Source organism: Parasteatoda tepidariorum, chromosome 4 (genome assembly GCF_982258835.1).
Source record: "Parasteatoda tepidariorum strain Cologne lab strain chromosome 4, Ptep-v5.0, whole genome shotgun sequence".
Lineage (NCBI taxonomy): Eukaryota > Metazoa > Arthropoda > Arachnida > Araneae > Theridiidae > Parasteatoda > Parasteatoda tepidariorum.
This window is the reverse complement of record NC_141758.1, coordinates 40,063,723-40,075,069: the sequence shown is the minus strand read 5'-3', so window position 1 is coordinate 40,075,069 and position 11,347 is coordinate 40,063,723. Positions and strand designations below refer to the sequence as shown.

The 11,347-nt window shown below is 27.4% G+C and overlaps 1 long non-coding RNA gene across 1 annotated transcript in view; it reads right to left on the bottom strand.

Moving 5' to 3' along the window:
• LOC147810907 (uncharacterized) overlaps positions 1-11,347 on the bottom strand; it is a 28,847-nt gene that overhangs the window by 2,434 nt on the left and 15,066 nt on the right. The window contains exon 2 of the long non-coding RNA XR_015433016.1: positions 719-772. This is a non-coding gene — a long non-coding RNA (uncharacterized LOC147810907). The remainder of the gene's footprint in view (positions 1-718; positions 773-11,347) is intronic.

Below are 11,347 nucleotides of genomic sequence, written 5' to 3'. Positions count from 1 at the left end.
AAAAATATTTCATGTTTAATTTTATTGTGTCTTCATCATGGTGAATGTGTCATTTTCTGAGTGAGCAATATAAATTTAACTAATTAAAAGTTGCTTAATGTGGAATGGTCTATAGTAACTAATATGAAATTGAAAATTTGTTTTTATATTTATTTTTTTATATCTTAACTATTTATAGCTTCCTTCCATTGGTGCTTACTTGATTGTCCTCTGACTCTAATGTACAAATTATGTTTTATCTTTGTTTTTAAAAACAAGGGTGGCTGCAGATCAGGGGAAAATGGTGAAATTTTATCAAACTCAAGGGAATTCAATTAAAAGACCCAAAAAGAATGAAAAATGAGATTAATTTGAGATACCTAAAACACCAATATTTTTCTAAAAAATTGCCCTTTTAAAAAAAATTTAATAATAGTCATATATATATATATATATATATATATATATATATATATATATATATATATATATATATATATATATATATATATATATATATATATATATATATATATAAAGAAAACAAGGAAGAAAATAAAAATTAAAAAAAAAAGAAAAAACAGGAAACAAAATAATGAAAAGATATCTCATTGTCAGCTCACATAATTATATCCGCAAATTAGAGTGCTTTTTTAATATTGTATTAATAGAGCCAAAGCAAAATGTATACAAAAGTGTGACAACCAAAATAAAAGAAATGAAATATATTTGCACTTACCATCTGTCGCCTACATTAGGTTTGCCAAACAGTTCTTGTCCTGATATTTTGAAGCTTTAAGTATAAATAAAATTAAAAATGTAAACAAAATTATTTTTATTTATCATTATTAGTCATGTTATGCTCATTGTCATTTTGTAAAGCAGAAAGCAAATGTCACAATGTTTAAAATTTATATCACATAATAAGGCCTTCAAAATAACATATATGATTATAAGTTTTGAAATACATTGATGTGCAGGTTTGCTTTGATGCTTAAGGTTGATTCCAATTTAAGCGTATGTTCTAACAATTGAGAAAAGGGAGTTTCTAGTGGTTAACGTATTTTAGTCCTGACCTCGATTTTTTTTTTAAAAAAAGCAGGGATGAGATTTTCCCGCTTTTTAGCGGATTTCCACTTTTTCTCTTGAATTTCAGTTTTTGTTTTAATCAAAAATTCAGATTTTTCTAAAAATTTCACTTTTTTTATAAGTATTCCGCTTTTTCAGAAAATTTACCGATTTTCAAAAAGAAACAGAAAATTCAAACTACATAGCTACCAATCCTTTCTCATTTTTACTTATTATAGCTATTTTCTGCCCTTTTACTCGCAGCAGATAAGATTTTCCGAATTTTTTACCCGCCCTCCAGATAGATCCGATTTTTGTAGTTTAAACGACGCTACTTCTGACAAGCTTTTTAGAGGTCCCAAGCCTGGAATCTGCTAATATCTCGATTCTTATTCACACGATTTTAATAACTAACATAGCTTTTCATATTTGCGTGTTGCAATTCTTATTCACTCGATTTGAATATTGTACGTTGCGATTCTTATTTACGAGATTTAAAAATCCGATATTGTGATTCGTATTTACGCCTTTTTAAAAACCTATGTAGCGATTCGTATTTACGCAAGTTTAAAATTAATGTCTTGATTTGCTCATGCGATTTATAATATCAAACATTGATTTTCGTATTTATACGTAATTTTAAAATATGGCATTGGGATTCACATTCACGCATTCTAAAAATTATGTATCATAATTCTTATTTATGCAATCTAAAAATTACGCATCATGATTCGTATTTACGCGATCTAAAAATTATGAATCGTGATTTGTATTTACGCGTTTTAAAAATTCTATATCCCAGTTTGTATTTCCTCATTTTCAAAATCATATATCTAGTTTCATATTCGTGTGATTTCAAAATCCATAATTGTTATTCATATTCACGCAATTTTAAGATCAACTATCGCGATTCTTGTAAGAAGTAAATTTATTTTTTAATTAGTTACTATAAAGGTGACTGTTTTTCTAACGACGATTATTAGTATATGTAAGTGTTACAACATGAGAGAAACTGGAAGGGAATATATTCAAAACTTACATTCTGTGCTTGCAAAGAAGAAGAAAAAGGATTTGTCACAAGATGTTTGAAGATGGACTAACGACTAAATATAGCAAACAAAAGCAATCACTTAAAAAGGGATTTAATTTAATTTTTTTTTTTTTTTTTTTTTTTTTTGGAGAATGAGTTAATAAACTCATCATCAAAATTTTATTTATAATTGCTGTTATTTATGCTATGAAAGGCAAAATCTTATCAAATAAAAAACAATTATCTAAACAGTTGCTGATTGTCATGTAATTTTTCAAACTAAAATAGCAATTTTTGTGTGTTAAGGAGTTACTATATATTTTCTACTTTGTTATTGATATGTTTCAAAGTGCTCTTGTTAGATTAGACTATAATGTGAACATAATGATTCGGTCCATTGTTAAAGTTTTTTTTTCCCAATATAATTTAAAAAGTAATATTACTGATATATTTGCTATAAATCACATAACAGTATTTATTAAAAGAAATGAAATATTAATGCATATTCTCAGCAGTTTTAATTTGCTAAACCAGGTAGTTTTTCAAGTAATAATTGTCTCTTATGTGAACTGAGGGAAAATATAATTTCCAGCTTTATTTTTTCAATTGGTAATTTTTATTTTCACTGAATGTTAAGTAGAAATGTAATCATTTATATAATAATAGATTAGTACACAATTGTATGTCAACACATTATTTATTACCTTAAACTGTCTGGAATTTATTATTAAAGGGTTGCGCTTGCGTAAAATTTACTATCGTGGAAATTCAGCTTTTTTGCCTTTTGGCTAATCTCATCCCTGAAAAAGGTTGAAATTATTTTGTAATACCCAAAGACGATTTATTGCTCAATCTTGTGTATTACTTAATTTTTGTAATGCTTATATGTAATTTTTTTTAAGTATATATTTGTTGTAGATTATATTTTATGCATTGATATTTTGTATATTGTAGATTTAAAACTTAGTTCACCATTTTATGAATAACAAAATAATTATTTTATTTGTTCTACCATTTATGCTTTCATTTTACGAGATTAATTAACCGAATATAAATCAACTTGAAGATGCTGAGCTGACTAAATTTTTTTACTGAAAAAGTAGAAATAAACTGTAAAAAATTTATCTTTTATGTAGCTCTTGCTTTTACTCAAACTGAAATTAATTACATTTTTGATTGTAAAATATTTTAAAGTACACATAATTGTTTAAGAAAAAGTCAACAATCAAGTAGTTTATATTATAATAGCATTGTGACATTATTGGTATGGTTAATGCAATGTATTACAATTTCTAAATTATCATAAGAGGCAGCTTTGAAATTGAATATTGTATATGATACTGTTAGTTGTTACAAATTAATTATAATGAATTATTGATAAATTATGTGACTGAAATTGCCGTCAAAGATGACGGGAGGGGGGACTCAGTGATGCTGTTACTTGTATATATTATGATTTGTATTAAAAATGACAACAAAAAAAATTTTATTTTATAGTTTCATTTAAAAATGATCTATGAAGTTTTTTCTTTCAAGAAAGATTGAAGGGTTTACTGCTAAAAGGATAAAACTAAATTTTTGCATAGGTGCCAACTCTACTGGATTTTGCAAGATCTAAAAATTCTCCTAATTATTGCATGTTTTAGAAAATTCACTAAACTGAGTAAGTTTCCTTATAAAAATCCCTTTTGAGGTAGAATTTTTACACAATTTATTACTTGAATATTTAAATAAATATTACTAATACATAATGAAACAAGCCTCATATATAGTTATCAGTTTAGGCTTATTGATTTATTTTCAGTTTATTTTTATTATTAGTATTTTATTATTTTCAATTTATTTTTGTTCAGAATTCTCAATTTAAAATAATTTTTAAAAAAAATCTTTCAACTATCAATAATAAATAACTTGTTTATTAGTATTCAAAAATATGAGTTAACATAATAAAAAACATTTAAAATTTAAGTTAATTTAATGTCAACAATAAATGGAAAAAATTGCATACCATTTATAGTGTTATAAAATTATTGTATTTTGATTACAATAAAAATCCCTAAAATTCCCCGTATGTAAAATATTTAATACATTTTGAAAAAGTTATCAAGAAATTTATATTTCGTAAAATTCACTGGATTTACGAAATTCATGTTGGCAGCTATGTTTTTATTGTTTTCTATTTTAAAATGAATATTATCAAACGATATCTGTCAGGTGAAGCTAGGAAATCAAAGCAGGGATAGGCCGGTTAAAGCACATCACTCTCTATTTACGCACGGAGAAGAGAGCGAATATCAGAATCACATTGAAAACCGCATTGTCTTTACTTAAAGGATTTTAAAAGGGAAAGATCTCAAGTAATCTGGAACATGTATCAAACTAGGGATATTATAACAATTATGATCGGTTAGAATACTTTATGAGAAGTTACACATGGAATTTTAAATTTCCTTGAGGGAAAAACTTTATTAGTAACTATGAGAACAGATTTCGCTTTGAATGATGAATTTTTAAAGAAATAACATAAAAAATACGAGTCATTAAAGAGTTTTATGTTTTATATGCATAGTAGGGAGCTGAGCTGCCTCTCACCAACCCTATAATTACTTCACAATAATTGCTGTTTATTGGCATAAAATAATTGAAATTATTAAGTTGAACACTTGTGCCTCCACTTCCCATATCCAAATAATTCTCTTATGATACTTTTAAGAACTATAAGTGAACATAAATCATTTTTTTAAGTAATATTTTTTTTTTTCAAATGACATTAAAAGTATATTGTTATAGCAAATTTGGTTGAGTTCGCAACTGTAATTTAATATTTTTGCATTCATCAGTTATTGCGTGAAGTTGAAAGTTAAGTTCTAAATCATTTAACTAATCTCTTAATTCATAATCATTTATTAATGTAATTTGCACCCAAAAAAAATAATAATTGTTAACACCAATTCAAATAACTTAATCTTAAAATGTAACGTAGAATCACATTCAAATAATAACAATAAAAACAATCCTCCTAAACTCTTAATTTAGAAATCAAAACATAATAATAACAGTATAGGTAATTTTAACCTTTAAATTAGGGAAACAAAAATATTTATAGGAAAACAATAAGCCTATAACTTATATCATTTTGAACTGGTGACAACCAAACGAAATAGAAAATTAAAGTGGGAAAACTAGATCCTATCATGTGATTTTTCAACCAATAAAAATGTATTGACAACTGGGACACCATCAGTAGATATTGCAACAGTTGGACTCTGCAACCAACTTATTCTTGTTTTAATGTTAGTCCCTCCTCCTCATTTTCCACAGATAAATATTGATAGCTATTGTTGCTAAAGTTTTAAAATAAGAGCCTGTAAAAAATGTATGCACACCAGTTGTACTGTAGAATCTCCAATTTTTTTGAAAAGAAATGTTAATAAATATAGAAAAAAAAATACTATTTCAGGATTTTCAGCTATAGAAAGCTTTGAGAAACTGCTAAAAAGAAACAGATACCTATTTTTCAAAACCTTATTTTCTGATGCATTTTTAAACCACATCTTCATTTTAATAACAATTAAAGAGATTTTTAAAAGAGCTAACTTTAACTCTTTAGTTCATATTCTGCTGAAGGGTACTATGTTGATCTATTAATAAACTTTGTTTATATGTATGCAGTTACCTTAAAGATTATTGTTTAGAAAAAAATAATGCTGCTTATGAAATATCAAAAAATGTTGAGAGAAAAAAAAAGTATAAAATTTAACCTGATTTTCAAAATATGGATACCGATTCAAGAGGTCCTCTAATTTCTTATCTTAAAAAGCATTTTTTTTTTTTTTTATAGATTTATTAGCTGATGAACCCAGTGTTGCTCGGAGGAAAAAAGAAAAAAACAGGCACATTATTGTTTCAGAGTCATTCAATCTGTATAAACAACATGCAATAATCATTTTTGGCGAACAAAACAATACGGTACTACAGACATCTTTTTATAAGTTCTGCTATAGGTTTTATGCTCAATTGACACATGGTTTATGCTAGATTCATTTCCCACTTCTCAGTGACCATTATTATATTTATCAAAAGACCATTTTAGAAAAATAATTATAATTTTTTTTTTTTTAAAAAAACATAAGGAAGGAGTGAACGAAACAATGGTAGGCAGGAAGTTATTGTTTCACAACCTAATTTTATAATTATACTAGGTCAAAATGTTAATAAACCTATAGCACCTTTGCAGATATACGTTAAATTACCTATGTTTTGAAGGGGAAAACGAACGTTATTTCGTTACTATGACGTCCGGAAATATAGGTTTTTCTGGGGGGAAATTAAAAAGATATGAGCATGACTTTTTTTTTTCAGTTGTTCAAATGTATACCATCTGCTGCAAATTCGAAAATAAATTTTAATTTAGCAACTTTTTTGTTTTACCAGTTTTAATTTACTTTCTTTTAATAGCATACAGTAATAAATTAGTGTTAGTCATTAAAAAAATTAGTCATTTGAGTGACTTGTTATTAAGCTATAATTGGTGCATATTTATAATTGAATTTTATAGCACTTCCCATAATAGTACAAATAAAAAAATAAATTATAAATAAAATATTTTTTTAAAAAATCTATTATCTCAGCTTTTGCAAATCACAATTGTCTAGTCCAGCGGTTTTCAAATGCTGTTCCGTGGAAGGGTCACGGGGTTTCGAGAGTTGGGGCTTTTTTTTACCGGTTATGATTTTATAATCCTGTAATTAAATTTGTATCGAATTAGTAATCCATTATTTATTTAATATTTCCGTTATTTTCTTGAAATTATATTTTATTAAAATTCTTATATACGAAGTAATAAAATTTAAAACAATATTTTTTTCGAATACAAATATGATAAATTATGAGTAGGAATGCATTTATGAAAAATTGCATTAATATTTCGCATCGGAAAAAAAAAAAAAAAACCTAACTCTCAACAATGAAGAGGTATGTTTCTCTGATACATTCGTTACGTGTTTTTTCCCTCTTTTTTTTTTTTTTTTTTTTTTTGTATGTATTTTTTTTTTTTTTTTTTTTTTTTTTTTTTGAATGTATACACTATAATCAAATTTAGAACTAGACTAGATGTCGCTTTAGAACTGTGAATTCAACAGTCTATAAAGCCCAGTTTTTAAAACTAATCTCGATATGATAAAAAAAAAAAAAATTCATTCTCCATTAATTCACTATATATTAAAGAAATAATAAATAACATTTAAAACCTTACATATTTTCAAAATAATTAATCAAGGTTGCCACTCGAATCTGGAGAAAAAAAATTCCCTGTACACGTTATACAACAATATATTAAGAGGAAACACAATTACTGTGTTCTTGTGTCAGCTATATTGGGCTAACAATACTATTTTTAATTACTGAAAAAACAAAGAGTAAAAAGAACATACATAAATAATGCCCTAGTAAATTAAATAATTTAGTATAGCTGAAATATTATTAAATAACCCATAGATTGCACTTCGAATAATCAACATTTTTTAAAAGACTAAAATAACAAACAAAATCCCCTGTATTTTCCCAATTAGTAAAGAAAAACTCAAAATTCCCTGTTATTTTAGGTGATTATTTTTTAATTCCCTCTATTTTCGAGGTTTTCCCTATTCTCCCTGCATAGCGGCAACCCAGTTAATTTTCATACGTTAATTAATATGTTAACAATCGCTTACAAAATTTATTCATGAAGTAAGGGGTTCCGCCGAAATAAGGTCAATCATTCAGAGTTCCACAGCTGAAAAAAAATTGGGAACCACTGGTCCAGTCTACGGACCTCATAAGGTATAAGAGTATCCGAACGTTTTTTTTTTTTTTCACTCTATTAAATGATATAAATATACCGTAAAGGCAACTAATGTGAAAGCATCATTTCGCTACTATAGTGTAAAAGAGAGGAAAATAAGAATATTAAAACTTGACATCGACTTCCTCCAGTAATTTCTTTTTTTTTTTCTTAGAACAGAACAATAGACCATTGTGTTCTTTTTTCTAATTACTCGTACACTCGAGAAAAATGTCTTCTCCCTTTTTTCGACCACAGATCCTGATACTAGTTTGTTTACACTTTTATTTTACAAGTTTCGACCGTCATTTTGATAAAACGTAAAAGTGTGTGTTTTATAAATTATAGATTTCGCTCAAATTTTTGTATTATATTATTTAAAATGACATAATTTAAAATGGTGCAAAAATTTGTATGTTTTATTTGTAATTAATATTTTGTTCGTCCCTTATTGTATAAAGCAATAAAAAAATTATTAAAAATCATTTTTTTGCAAGGAATTCTTCGAATTAAGGTATTTTATACTTGTATGTAGACATTTTTCTAGATATGGTTAATTAAGCAGAAAGTAAAAATAACAATAAGGAGTCAAACTTTCGATAGCTCTACTGCGGAAACTATTTAGACCATGTTTTCTTATTCGCAGCCACCCTCCAAATTATTATGATGGAAAATCCGAATCTGTTGAAAAAAAGGGTGTGTTTATTCAGAGAAAGTACGATCTTTTGTCATATCTTAACTTTTAGCATGCTTAGAGTCATCCTTTGAACCATTCTAAATCAAAATCCGAATACTAAATATAATCCAATGAATCCTATTTCTAAATCAAAATTTCTTTCAAGTGATGTCTTTATGTTCCATTCAGGAAACTAGAGATTATTCGAACCAATATTTAAAATTAGTTACAGAGTTTATCAACAGATGTCACTGATCACAGAATAATAAACGGTGTTTCCTAAGCCTTACTCGTCAAATTGAACATTTCTCCCCGTTCCATTTTTCGTTAATTGTCCTCTTTAATCAACGTCCAAGGACACCAAAAATAAAAATTCTATTTGTTTTCACTTATAAAAAAATGGAGTAAATTTTTGTAAATTAAAGATAAACAAATAAAATAAATCATAATATTACATTTTAAGGACTGAGGTTTTTATGCGATTTGAGAACGTACCTAGAATTCTACTATAGTCTCTAAGGCAAGTCAGTGAAGATAAAAATCACAGCTGAACTTACCAAGTCTTACTTCAGACGCGTTGCAGCGTTGTTGGATATAATTGGGGACTACTGCGTTCAGAAATCTAGTTGTTGTTTCCGTTATAAGTAAGAAAACTTAGCTCTCTGTTATTATGTATGCAAAAAAAGAAGGGGGGGGGGGAACCAACACCTCCTAGAAAAGAGTAGGCCTCTGCACGGGTTACCATAAATATCCTTTAGTAGTCCAAACGTAATGACTTATTTCGTATTTTCAACCACTGCGCAGCTTAGTACCCCGAACGTAATGACATCTTTCTTATTTTTCTTCAACTGCGCAGTTAACTTCGTCACATCGGACTACTAATTTGATCCGTGCTGAGGCCTTCCTTATTCTAGGAGGTGTTGGGGGAACACCCTGAATAGCTTTTAATTGAATGATTGGATCCTCACGTTCTAGGCTCGAAGAGGTGACCTCAAATAAGCTAATTAATAAGTGCAAACGATATTTTAAGTCACGAAATCAGACACATAAACGTTTATCTGAATAAACATACCTTTTTTTCAACGAATTCGCATTTCTGACCCCCCAAAATATAGGGGGTAGCCGCAATCTGTGAAATAAGGTCCCCACAGGAGAGAGATCCTAAGTTTGGAAACCCTAATGTTTAATTTTACTTTATGCGAATTTCACCAGATCTCGAGAATTTTTTAAGCGAAATGGAAAATTTTTACACACGATTATAAAATTCGTTTCTCCAAAGATAATTCCATGCAAAAAAATATTTTATAGTAAATATTTATCATTTTATTAAATAATAGTCGAAACGATTTTCATTTGCAAGGTATAAAATTTTTTACATCATTTTAAAACCTGTAATTTTACATGGTAAAATACAAAATTTGACTGAAATCGATCGAATAGCTCTTGAGAAACTGAATTTTAAATATAGGACTTTTTTAAATTTCAATTTCTCAGGAACTATTCAACCGATTTCGCTCAAATTTTGTATTTTACCATGTAAAATTACATGCTTTAAAATGATGTAAAAAATTGTATACCTTACAATTCAAAAAAATTTTCGACAATTATTAAATAAAATATTAAAAAATATATATTTTCAAAAAAAAATATTTTTTGCACGGAATTATCTTTGGTTTTACGAATTCGTAACTTAAAAATTGTGTACAAAAAGTTTTCAATTCCTTCTAAAAGTTCTCGAGTTATAGCGAAATACGTGAAAAGTAAAATTAACATTAAGGAACTTTAACTTAGACTTAGATCTTAACTTTAACTTAGGATCGCTCTCCTGACCAAACTATGGGAACCATATTTCCCAGATTGCGACTACCCCCTATATTTAGAGCAGTGTTTCCCAAAGTGTGGTACGCGTACCCCCAGGGGTACGGGAACAGTTTAGTGGGGGTACGCGCTCTTACGCGAATATTTTACAACAAAAGAACATTTCAAAAAAATTTTATTTAAAAACAAAGCTATCCATGAAAATTTACAATTAAGTATTTTTCTATTGGCTATGTGGTGTAACTACCACTATAAATAATAAATACCAATTCACTAGTATATAAGACATGTTAACTTGATTCTAGCATGAGGTACCTTTTGATAGATGAAGGTTGACATAGTCGATAATTAATTCCCCCACATTGGTGACCTACGGACGTGATAAGAAATTGTCAATATTGATGGATGAATCCACATTAAACAGTTGATATGCTTAAAAAAAAAAAATCCGGTGAAGTAAATAAAGTCTCCCGGTTAATAAATAATAATGAGCGAAATGCTAGAAAAAAAATAATAATAGCGAAAAGCTAGAAAAAAATGATGGGAAAAAATAGCGAAAAAGCTATAAAAAAAAAAAAATAACGAGCGAAATGCTTGGAAGAAAAAAAAAAAATATATATATATAATGAGCAAAAATTTAAGTTAATAAATAAAACAGCATTAATCAACTACTGGTATCTGTTCATCGAATTCTATCACAGATAAAATTCTGGAAGGGGAGTAATGTGGTGTAACTACCACTATAAATAATAAATACCAATTCACTAGTATATAAGACATGTTAACTTGATTCTAGCATGAGGTACCTTTTGATAGATGAAGGTTGACATAGTCGATAATTAATTCCCCCACAGCTATTTTTGGCTGAGTTAACTGTTAATAATTAATATTGCCAAAAGTCAGTTGTAATTTTTAACTTCTGTGCAATTTTTTTAGAGTAAAAAATACATTAATT